Raw genomic sequence first — 10407 nt, 5'->3', positions numbered from 1 at the left:
CCTCCCCCCCAGCAGCCAGATGTCACTGACTGGCTCAAATAACACTGCTGTCAACTGTAAAAAATTAAGATCCAAACCGTAAGAAAGGTACTTAGATAAAGAAACCAGATGCCAGGTTATTTGTGATACTACCACATACATCTTGGTGGAAGCCACCATTGTTCAACATCTGTAGTTCCACAGCCTTAATTACGCACTTAACTCAGCAAGCCTGTCAGCAGTTTATTTCCACAAGTACCGTCACTTTTGTAAATCTTCCCTTAAAAATTGAATGCTGCCAATCAGCACAGGGAAGAGAGACAGAGACCCTGGAAGACCTTGTGCAAAAAGAGGCGGCTGCCTGTTTATGCTGGTGGCGCATGCTGGTGTTTACGGGCATGTGTGTGTGGTCACCCAGAGAGGAAAAAACGCTCTGCTACCATTTCAGGCTGATCTACCACCTGGAATTGATCAAAAGCAAATTAATTTTCATTTTCAATTAGGAATACAATTAAATTCAAAGTGGTGAGGGGGGGAAATGGCCATGTTTACATCTAGCTCCTGCTGGTGGGAGGGCTTGAGGAAATACCAGATGAAATGAAATACTTGTCTTTGTATCTTTGCATTTAACTCATTCAAGTGTTAAGGTGGTGGCTGGGGCCGCTGCTGCTGGGACTGCAGTTTACCTCCCCTGGAGCTGCACCTCCTTCCCTTCAGGCAGAATGTAGGCAAAGGGAAGAGGGAGGGCGGTCAGAAGATGGCCTCTCTGAGATTCATGGGCTCTTTTCCCAGGATTTGGCCATGGATCCAAGATATGGGTGTTTTCTTGTAGAGCCTAAATGAGGAAGCAGGAGTTCGGTTTTGCATTCTGCTGGCTCTTGGCGTCAAAGCATTACCTGGCAAATGGATCCACGTCTGGCCATCATGAGAGATATTGAGTGATTGTGTGAAAACAATCTGGCTGTTGAATGCCTCATGTCACAGGATCCCAGCCCTTTTCACTTGACTTTTCTCTACATTCAACTGCTGCCTTTTGTTGGAGTAACTGAGTGGGGGCCTGTGGGGCAGACAGGATTCCTCCTGGCTGCCTGGGGAACAGTTGACCCAGTGTGTTCATCACCAAGGGTGGTAATTTGGGGAGCTTTGACCCTGATTTTAAGGAAAGTCAATTATTTGTCAATTATGAGTCCTGGAAATCCTGATATGGGACTCAGATGTTAAAGGCCTGGCTCTCTGGTTTCTGGATAGATCGCAGTGGATCTGAGAATGTGAAGTAGTCATATTCTCCCAGAGCAGTGCATGTTGCTTGCCATAAGCCTTCTGTCATGCTGATGAGAATCTTCTAACTATCCATCTTGGAGATCAGCTTCTTTGAAAAAGCAGAGTGGATGATAAATATTTGGTCATATGAATAACAATGAAGTAGCTTCAGATAATGGCTTACATCTTTATAAAATCCTCTGGGTGATGGATGAAGAGGAAGAGAAGGTTCTGGGTCATGGAAACAGCTGCTTTGGGTGAAAGATTATCCAAAGCAGTGTGGTGACCAGGAATCTTTGCTGTTCCACTCCATACTTTACCTCCTACCCACACCCCCAACCACCTTTCTTGTCCCAAAGCAAGGGTTTACGTTTCCTCCCTGCATGGTATTTGTGCTCTAAAAGAAGATTTTATTACTTCTGCTACAGTGGAATTTCTCTTTTTACTAGACAGTTGGCATGACCACAGCCTGAAACCACAGTGGAGTTGTTAACACGCTGGGATCAGTTTTTCCCCCTTTAAAGCTATTCTTTTCTTTTCTTTATTTTTTTAAAGAGGAAAAAAATGCTCCAACAAATCAACAGAACTATTAACTTTCTGATTTATTTGCTAGAGAGAGCAAAAAAAGTCAATGTGAAGTGACAGAAACGCCAGAACAGACAGTATGAAAACATTCTATGTGAAAGTTTCCAACTGAAATCGCAGCACAAGCAGTTGGTTATCTGGAGATAGACATCTTCAATTTCCTGATTGCATAATAGAAATGGGATTTCTTTTTCCTCTACAAAAAGCGTTATCCATAATGTTGACATAAAGTTTTCTGTGCCTTGGGTTCCAAAGAGTACTCTTCTCAACAACAGCCGAGCATCTTCTCAACTGCTAACGGTTACTGCCATTTCTTCTCCTTCAAGGGAAAAGGTAAATGTTGCTAATATGAAGGCCAGAAGAAGAAATCCTCAAGACCCTGGGAGATTAACTCTGCCCAGCTGGCCGGTGTCGTGGCATCTAGTAAATAGGTTGATCCTCCACTATAAGGAGAAATAGTCCTGAGGAAAATTAACCTGAGTATGGGTTGGCAACCCAATAGCTGCCTAGCCAGTGCACGTTTCTCCCTTTGCAAGTATCTCAGGATTAGAAGTGTCTAAGGATTTGAGACTGTGGTTCTGGGCGGTTCAGGACAGTTGTCCTGGCTGGGCCTGGGCCAGGCTTTGCCGTGGATCTGCCCACCTCAAGAACTGGCAGAAGTGATATGTAGTCTTCAAATCTACATGGCGTCCCAATACAGTTGATGACAATGCACTGTATTTTCCTCACCGCTCAGTTTCTGAGGACCCATTTCTGAAATGGAAAAGTCTTGGCCCTGGCCTGTAGCTTACATCACTTTGGTATTTTTAAATGCCCATGATCTCAAAAGCAGTCCTCATTTTAAAATCACCCTTTATATCAATACTTCATTTTATGTAACACAGTGTTTTAAAATCATATTTAAAAGGCAGCTTCTTTTGTCTTATGTGCCCTTGGCTAGGAAACAAAGGAAGTCTCTTTTAAGAGGTGTTTTACATTTTATGACTACTGAGAGAGAACATAGTTCTTTAATAGGTAGATATGTAAGACAGTTTCACATTATAGGTTTTCAGAGATTAGAAGTTCTGGAACAAGGTTGTTTGATAACATCTCTGAAGGGCAAAGAAGCAAACGGAAACCTCAGAGGACTGGATGCCAAAACAGAACACTCTCTAAACTTGTGGGCAACAGGAGCTTTTCTGAGATCGTATTATTCTCACCGATAATAGCATCCTGCCTTGACTGCGGGTGAGGGTGTGCAAGATGGATCATTCATGTCTTATACTTCATGGTTATGGGCATGTAATATGTTCTTCATTGAGCCAGGCAATTGACAGAGACGCCAGTGCATTTAAGACTTGAGTCTACTGGAAATGAGACTTGCTCTCTTGCCAGAAATGGATGCTTTTCTGTGTCCACCACTATCACACATCTTGACTTTTTTTAATCCTGACTCTTAAAACAATAATATCAAACAACTCGAGGGGAAAAAAGTTAAATATTTCCATATGAAGGGCTGATTAAATTTGTATGGTTTTCTTTTCAGTAAAAATTGATATGTGATGAAACACAGTGCAGCTGGATGACTGGTTTGGGTTGATGCTGTCACGTCCTCTGATCTCGCTACCCGGCTCTAAGGGCCAGCACCCGGTGAGCTGCCATGCTGTTCGGAATGCCCATTCCCAGGCACTAAACACTAATCGCTAATCACCTGGCTCAAGTCTGTCCTCTTAACTCTCATCGTTCTTCTGTATCCCTTCCTCTTCAAGGGCAGACTGAGTCCGTATGAAGCATTATGGTTGACAGGCATGCGATGCCCATCTAAAATACGGATAATAAGAGGAAAGGGCTTCTCAATTATTGGTATGAATATAAGAACTTGACTTTTTTTTTTTTTTTTTGAGACAGAGTCTCACTGTGTTGCCCAGGCTGGAGTACAATGGCGCTACCTCTGCCCTCTGGGTTTAAGAGATTCTCCTGCCTCAGCCTCCTGAGTAGCTGAGACTACAGGTGCATGCCACCATGCCCAGCTAATTTTTGTATTTTTTTTTTTTAGTAGAGACAGTGTTTCACCCTGTTGGCCAGGCTGGTCTCGAACTCTTGACCTCGGGGGATCCACCCACCTCAGCCTCCCAAAGTGCTGGGATTACAGGTGTGAGCCACCGCACCTGGCCAAGAACGTGACTTTTGATTTTCCCAGTATTTGGAGTGGGTGGGCTGCTTCTGCTGTTGCCATCAGTAGCCAAAGGTAACAACAGTATATTTTTCTGTAGCAGATTTTACAGAGATGAAACCAACTTGCCAGTTCTATGCTTAATAACTGTTTCCATCTTTCCTCTCTGAAGAGATGAAATTGCCAGAGTCAGAAGCTCCTCCAGGCTTAGCCAGCTTTCGCCTTTGCTCATCATACATCTTCGGGGCTCCTCTTAACCCACAGATGGGCTAGCACCTGTTTTCAACCTTTATCCTGATCCTTCCTATCTCCATCCCCACTCCATGTCTCTCTCTCCAATGTCCCATATCTCTGTCATGCTTAACCAGGACCAGTTCTTCCCCCTCCCTCTTTCAGTTTCCAAAGGTCATCTCCTGCCAGATCTTGGCCTAAAGTTAACTTGATTCTCTGGCCTCACTTACAGAAGTCGAACTGCTCTAAACCACCCTTGGTGGCAGTGACTCCTTCCTGAAAGAGGTCAGGCACTCAAAAAATTGATAGACGACACTCACTCTGGGGCTCCTCACATATATTCCTCAGTCGGGAATGGTAAAGGTCCCCCCATTCAGGGACTTCAGTTTTGTGACAGAGAAAAAGACAAATTTGTCAACATTTGTTGGGCTCCAAGGAAGTCACATGTGTAACCGAGCTATTTCAGATCTCTATTTGTCAAGCCCAGCATTCACTGTGGGTTTCCTCACATCCCTCCCCTGCCCAAACCCCCACCTACAAGAAACAGTCTACAAACAAAGCATTTACCCTTTGAGGATTGCTTTCTAATTAAAATTTTACAAATGCCAAATAAACAAGGGCATTTTGAAATGTAAATTTGTCATTTTCCGTAAGCAACTTAAATCAACTCCACCTGCCTTGAGACTGGTTTCTCCTTCAGCACAAAGCAATGTGCTCCTAGGTTCTCTTTCGGCTCCTGCAGCTCCGATTCCCCGTGCACTTAGATCCTGGTGTCGATTTTTTTTTTTCCTTGAACACTTTCTGCAGTTTAGTTATTTGTTGTAATTATCAAGTTCATTTTTCTCTAATAGATGTGATTAAGTATATTTAGCACTGTGTAATGAGTTTTCTGCCTGGTTGCATCTTAGCTAATAAGGAATTCCTTAGCGGCATCTCTGACAGCTGCTACGAGTCCCAGGTCTGCACAGCCACAAGAGACTCCTTCCATGAACTGCTAGCATTAGAGAAATTAACTCTATTACACTAACCATAAAATTGAGGCTGAAATTTGATTACTAATAGATCCTCAATTCAACTAGAAACTGTAGAAACGGGGTGGTGCCAATGGAGAGGAAGGTGAATGCGTGTGAAATGCCAGCATCCACGTTTTCATCAGTGTGTGTGTTCACCACACTTCCAATTTATTTCCTGGGCAGGAAGGAGAGAACAGAGCCAAGCTGATGGACTTAAAACTGCGTGATTCCGCCGGTATAAGACTGGAAATCTTTGTTACTGCCATGATGGTAATACCTTGTTATTAGTACCTCTGTCTTTGCTGAGCTGAGAAACCTCCTGGTGTGTTTTTGGCCATCAAAACTACTTGCCATTGTCACCGGCAGTCCAGATTTGTAAGGCTAAAGTGCTGAGGACAATTAGTAATTGGTGACTGGCTGCTATGATGTATAGTTGCTTAGCAACAGTCCCTGAATTAAGTTTCTGGAAGTGGCATACAGGAAGAGACAAGACAGGAAGATGAAATAGGTACCATTTCAATGTGTAGGTGAGTCAGTAATGAAAAAAGAGTGAAAGATATTTGTAATCATAGAGACGACTGAGTGGAAAATTGGGGCTAAAGGAAAGAAAAGGCGGAACTTAGTTCCTCTCTTGCTAAGTAAAATACCTCTCTTGCTAAGTAAAATAAGAGTAAATGGCAGTTGAACCACCCCATTGATACAAGAGCTCATTCTCTTTCTTTGACACTATACTGTGAACTCAATGCTAGCTGAACTCAGGGTGGGTTATTTACCCAAAATGCAGCATAAAAATTCATGGAAGGAAGAGATGGAGAATGAAGTTGCACTGGCTTGAAATCTTTAGAACAAGATTAATTTAGCTTCCTTTAGTTCATACCAGTGAACTAGGATTAAGTGGGCGACAGAGCCCAGGTTTGATTCAGCCCTGCTCGCAATACCAGGTGGAATTAGTGTTCTGATATACTGATGTTCAGCCTTGCTCTGTTTGGAGTAGAGAAGTATCTTGAAGAGGCCGCGAACAGCATATTCATTTCATTAGACTTGGCTGTTTTGAGACTCTCAGCAGACTAAGATATCACCCTGAACTACATGATTTAGTGAGCTGGTTTAGCCTCTGGAAGGCCAGATGAGCAAAAGAAAGTGGAGAAGCTGCACAAGACCTTGATCCAGATACTGAGCCTTGTTAAGGGGCTGCCTTATCTAGGGCAACGAGCTATGTCTAGAGGTCTGCAAAGGTGCAGGGGCTCATTAACGTTACTGAGGGCTGTTTTGCAATTAGTGTTGAAACACTGAGATAAAGAAAGGATATATAGGAATTAAAAACAGATAATGTAAACACTAACAAAGAGTCTTAATCCCCTCGGCTGAGTGTTTTGCATGTTTACCTCTGATCAGAATTCTTAATAATTTCGAGTGTGTTGCAACTCAATAAAGATTCCCTAGGAAGAAACAAGTCGATTCTGGGATTAAAAAACAAAACAGAAACAGAAAATGTATGCCCATGTCTATTACTTTAAAATAAAATTAAGGAAATTAAATGACACAAGAAGGTTTTGTTTGGGTTGAGTTTGATTCAGACTACTCATGGGTACAGTTCAGTCCCCCATTGTCTACTGATTAGCAGGATATCTTTAGGGCTCAGAAAGCAGGCTTTCTGTCTCTACCAATGACTTGTTTTCTGTCTGAAGAATGAAGGTGTTTTGATACAAAGTTATTATTGTTCAATTGAGAAAGTCTTTGCCCTCCTGGCCTGAAGTTCCCCACTGGAGAGAGGAAGCTGATAACCATCTCTGGTTCTTGCCTAGTACCTGTAAAGGGCTCACCCTCACTTACAATAGAGCACTGTATTTTCAGGACAATGTATAATTATTTGGGAAGAAGCCAAAATGATGACTAGTGCATAACAATAGTGTGCATGATATCACAATCTGTCTAATGGCTGATGGTTCCAGTTTAAATATCTTAAGCTAAGGGTGCTCCGTGCTCTCACATTCATTCCCACAGTCCCACCACTGCTGTCCCTTAGTTAAGTAACACTCAAACTCTAGTTGTTTAAGACTCAGCTTCCCTGTGACTGTAAACTCTGTAAGGGCGGGGATCATATACCTTGCTTCCCACTGACCGTTTATTCCCAGCACCCAGCGCAGGGTTTGTGATGCAGAGGGCACCCAATAAACATTGGTTGAATTAAATTGTTAGAATTTCCAAGATGGTCCCTAGTGATCCACACTTCCTGGTATTCACAGCCTTGTGTAATGCCCTCCCTGTCAGTGTGGTCTGACGCTTCTAGTAAGGAGGAATAAACTAGGTTACAAAAGGCGTGTGGCCACTTACAATCTCTTTCTGTCTGGACTACTCACTCTGGGAGAAGCCAGTTCTACATTATGAGCAACCCTATGGAGAAGCCCTTAAGTTGCTGAAGCCTCCAGCCAACAGCCATGTCGGTGATTTTGGAAGGTGATTTTGGAAGCTTATCTCCCAGACCAAATCAAGCCTCAGGTGACTGCAGCCCCAGCTGAAACATTGATTGCATTCTTATGAGAAACCCTAAAACCAGAGCTACCTAGCTCCCAAATTCCTGACCCACAGAAACTGTGAGATAATAATGTTTGTTGTTTTAAGCTGTTCAATTTTGGAGGTAATTTTTTACCCAGCATTAGGTGATGAATATACTGGCCAATTACCACATGTATCAGTTCATTTATTTATTCATTCAGTAGTCATTGAATGACAACTTTGCCAGGGACTGTGCTAGATGCTGGGGATACCAAGACACATAAAGCAAGGTCCCTGCCTTCAAAGAACTCGCAGTCTAGGACAGTGAGATGGAGACGGAGACAGAGAACACTGAAGGTTGGTTTATGAGCAGCAGGCATACAAAGGAGGAAGCTAGAGTGGAGGGAGCTGTAAAATTGACAAAGTGGTCTCTAATATAACCCTCCCCCGACACGCATACAAATACATCACCGATAACACTTTCTTCCTAACTTTCGCTTAGTCTAGCTGTAGACAGTTCCAGCAAACCTTGTTTAACACTGCTCCGTGTTACATTGACTCCTCATGGAGCTGGCTGGCCACTGTGGAAGAGAGAGCACTGTCCCACGTTCTCAGCCCTTGGCTGTGGGCATCCCATGATCAACGTGATTCAGTTTGAGTGATTCTTGCCAGTCTATCAGTTTTCTTTCCTCTTCCCTGGTCTCTCTGTCATTAACACCCTATTACCTATGGGTGTCTTCATTAGAAGCAAACTTTTTTGTTGTTTTTGGTTTTTTGTTGACATAGGGTCTCATTCTGTCGCCCAGGCTGGAGTACAGTGGCACGATCTTGGCTCACTGCAACCTCTGCCACCCAGGTTCAAGTTATTCTCCCACCTCAGCCTCCCGAGTAGCTGGGACTATGGGCACGTGCCACCATGCCTGGTTAATTTTTTTTTTTTTTTTTCTGTATTTTGATAGAGATGGGGTTTCACCATGTTGTGCAGCTGGGCAAATGGTTTATTTTTTAAATGACCAAAATAAGTGAGATTATTTTAATGCTTTGTATGCCTGCCCGATGTATAAATGCAAGTTTCACTGTGGCTTGAGGCTGAACATGGTTGGTAGATATGAGTCATACCATGGGCCCAGCTGCGTCCACCAACAGAATACTTCTAAGGAGCGCCAGGAAGATAAAGCAAAACGCTCTGATATGTTGATGGTGAGCAGTAAATCACAGTGGTAAGAACGCATCTCCATGGGGACCCTGCTATCATGGCCCTTCTCATGGCTGATTGTTTAGAAGGCTCATTCCCACAGCCTCTTCCTCTGGGTGACACCATGCCCTGGACATGAATGACACTGTGTGGTTGACATAGGACCTGAGGGTGGGTGACAGATGTTATGGAGGAGGATTTTTTTTATTTCATTTAAAAAATGAAATAACAGAGTCTCGCTCTGTTGTCCAGACTGGAGTACAGTGACACAATCTCAGCCCACTGAAACCTCTGCCGCCTCCAGGGTTCAAGTGATTCTCCTGTCTCAGCCTCCCAAGTAGCTGGGACTATAGACACACACCACCACGCCCAGCTAATTTTTCGTATTTTTAATAGAGACAGGGTTTTGCCATGTTGGCCAGGCTAGTCTCGAACTCCTGACTTAAGGTGATTCGCCCACCTCGGCCTCCCAAAGTGCTGGGATTACAGACGTGAGCCAGTACGCCTGGCTGGAGGAGAAACTCCAGTGAGTAAAGAAGCAGCCCTGCTGGGACTGGGTCCTTTACCCTCCGGAGTCGGGCTCAGGAAGAAGGAACAGGACCAGGTACCAAAAGCCCCAGTAATACCGTCATGATGTGCCCAGGTTTAGAGATGACTTCAAGGAGGAAGAAAGCCAACACACTCTTTTCCACCTGCTGCAGGCCGCAGTGGCAAAGCAATAAAATGCTGATACCGTCCTCCTGCAGGTATAACTGATTTAAGTGGGGAAAGGCAGACAATCTGTGAGAGACAGCAAAGATTAGTTGGCTTTTCCCCCACCTCCTGTGCATGAACTGGAGAATGATGGAAAAATTGGTTGTGTTTGGGGCCTTTATTTGCTTTTTTCCCTCCTCTCTTTAAAGAAAAAAAAAAATCTGCCTTTGTCTGCTGCTACTGTGTCTATTTTTGTTGTGGTGGTGGTGGTTTTAAATAGGAGAACTTGTGAAATGAGACTGCATAAAAGATGGACTTGTTTTATATATGGGATATTGCCTGTCCTTCAGATCTATGTGTCTCGCTTATGGAATGAACCAAAGTAGGAGAGATAAACTAATATTTTGTATCAGCTCAGCCAGACAATACAGATGATAAAGATGTTTCATCTTCTTATGCATGCAGAAAATATGAAAAATCGTAGTTTACACACATTTGCTCAATTCAAGTGTAAAATTGGGCCCCTCGATTGCCCTGGGCCACAGTGGCTGTGTTAAGGAAGCTCGATTTACCTTGCAGCCGAGTGAAAAATGATCAGAATATTAGACTCATCTAGCCCACATTAAGGAGCCATTGCATTTCCCGACAATTTTATGCTATCTCAATATGAAAACAGAGCAATTTCAACTCATATCAGGTTATGATCGGCAATTACAGTTGCATAATTCACCTAGTCATCTCTTTGCAGGGCCTTTATTTTCCCTCTTGGTGACATTCCTGAGAAAGTGCCTGATAAAAATGTC

At 43.4% G+C, this 10407-nt stretch overlaps 1 protein-coding gene across 1 annotated transcript in view; it reads left to right on the top strand.

Annotated features, from left to right (window-relative positions):
- FTO (FTO alpha-ketoglutarate dependent dioxygenase) overlaps nt 1–10407 on the top strand; it is a 415105-nt gene that overhangs the window by 349326 nt on the left and 55372 nt on the right.

Source organism: Rhinopithecus bieti, unplaced genomic scaffold, assembly GCF_001698545.2.
Source record: "Rhinopithecus bieti isolate Rb0 unplaced genomic scaffold, ASM169854v2 scaffold_8911, whole genome shotgun sequence".
NCBI classification, from domain to species: Eukaryota; Metazoa; Chordata; class Mammalia; order Primates; family Cercopithecidae; genus Rhinopithecus; species Rhinopithecus bieti.
The sequence above is the reverse complement of the archived record's forward strand: the minus strand, read 5'-3'. Positions and strand labels throughout refer to the sequence as shown.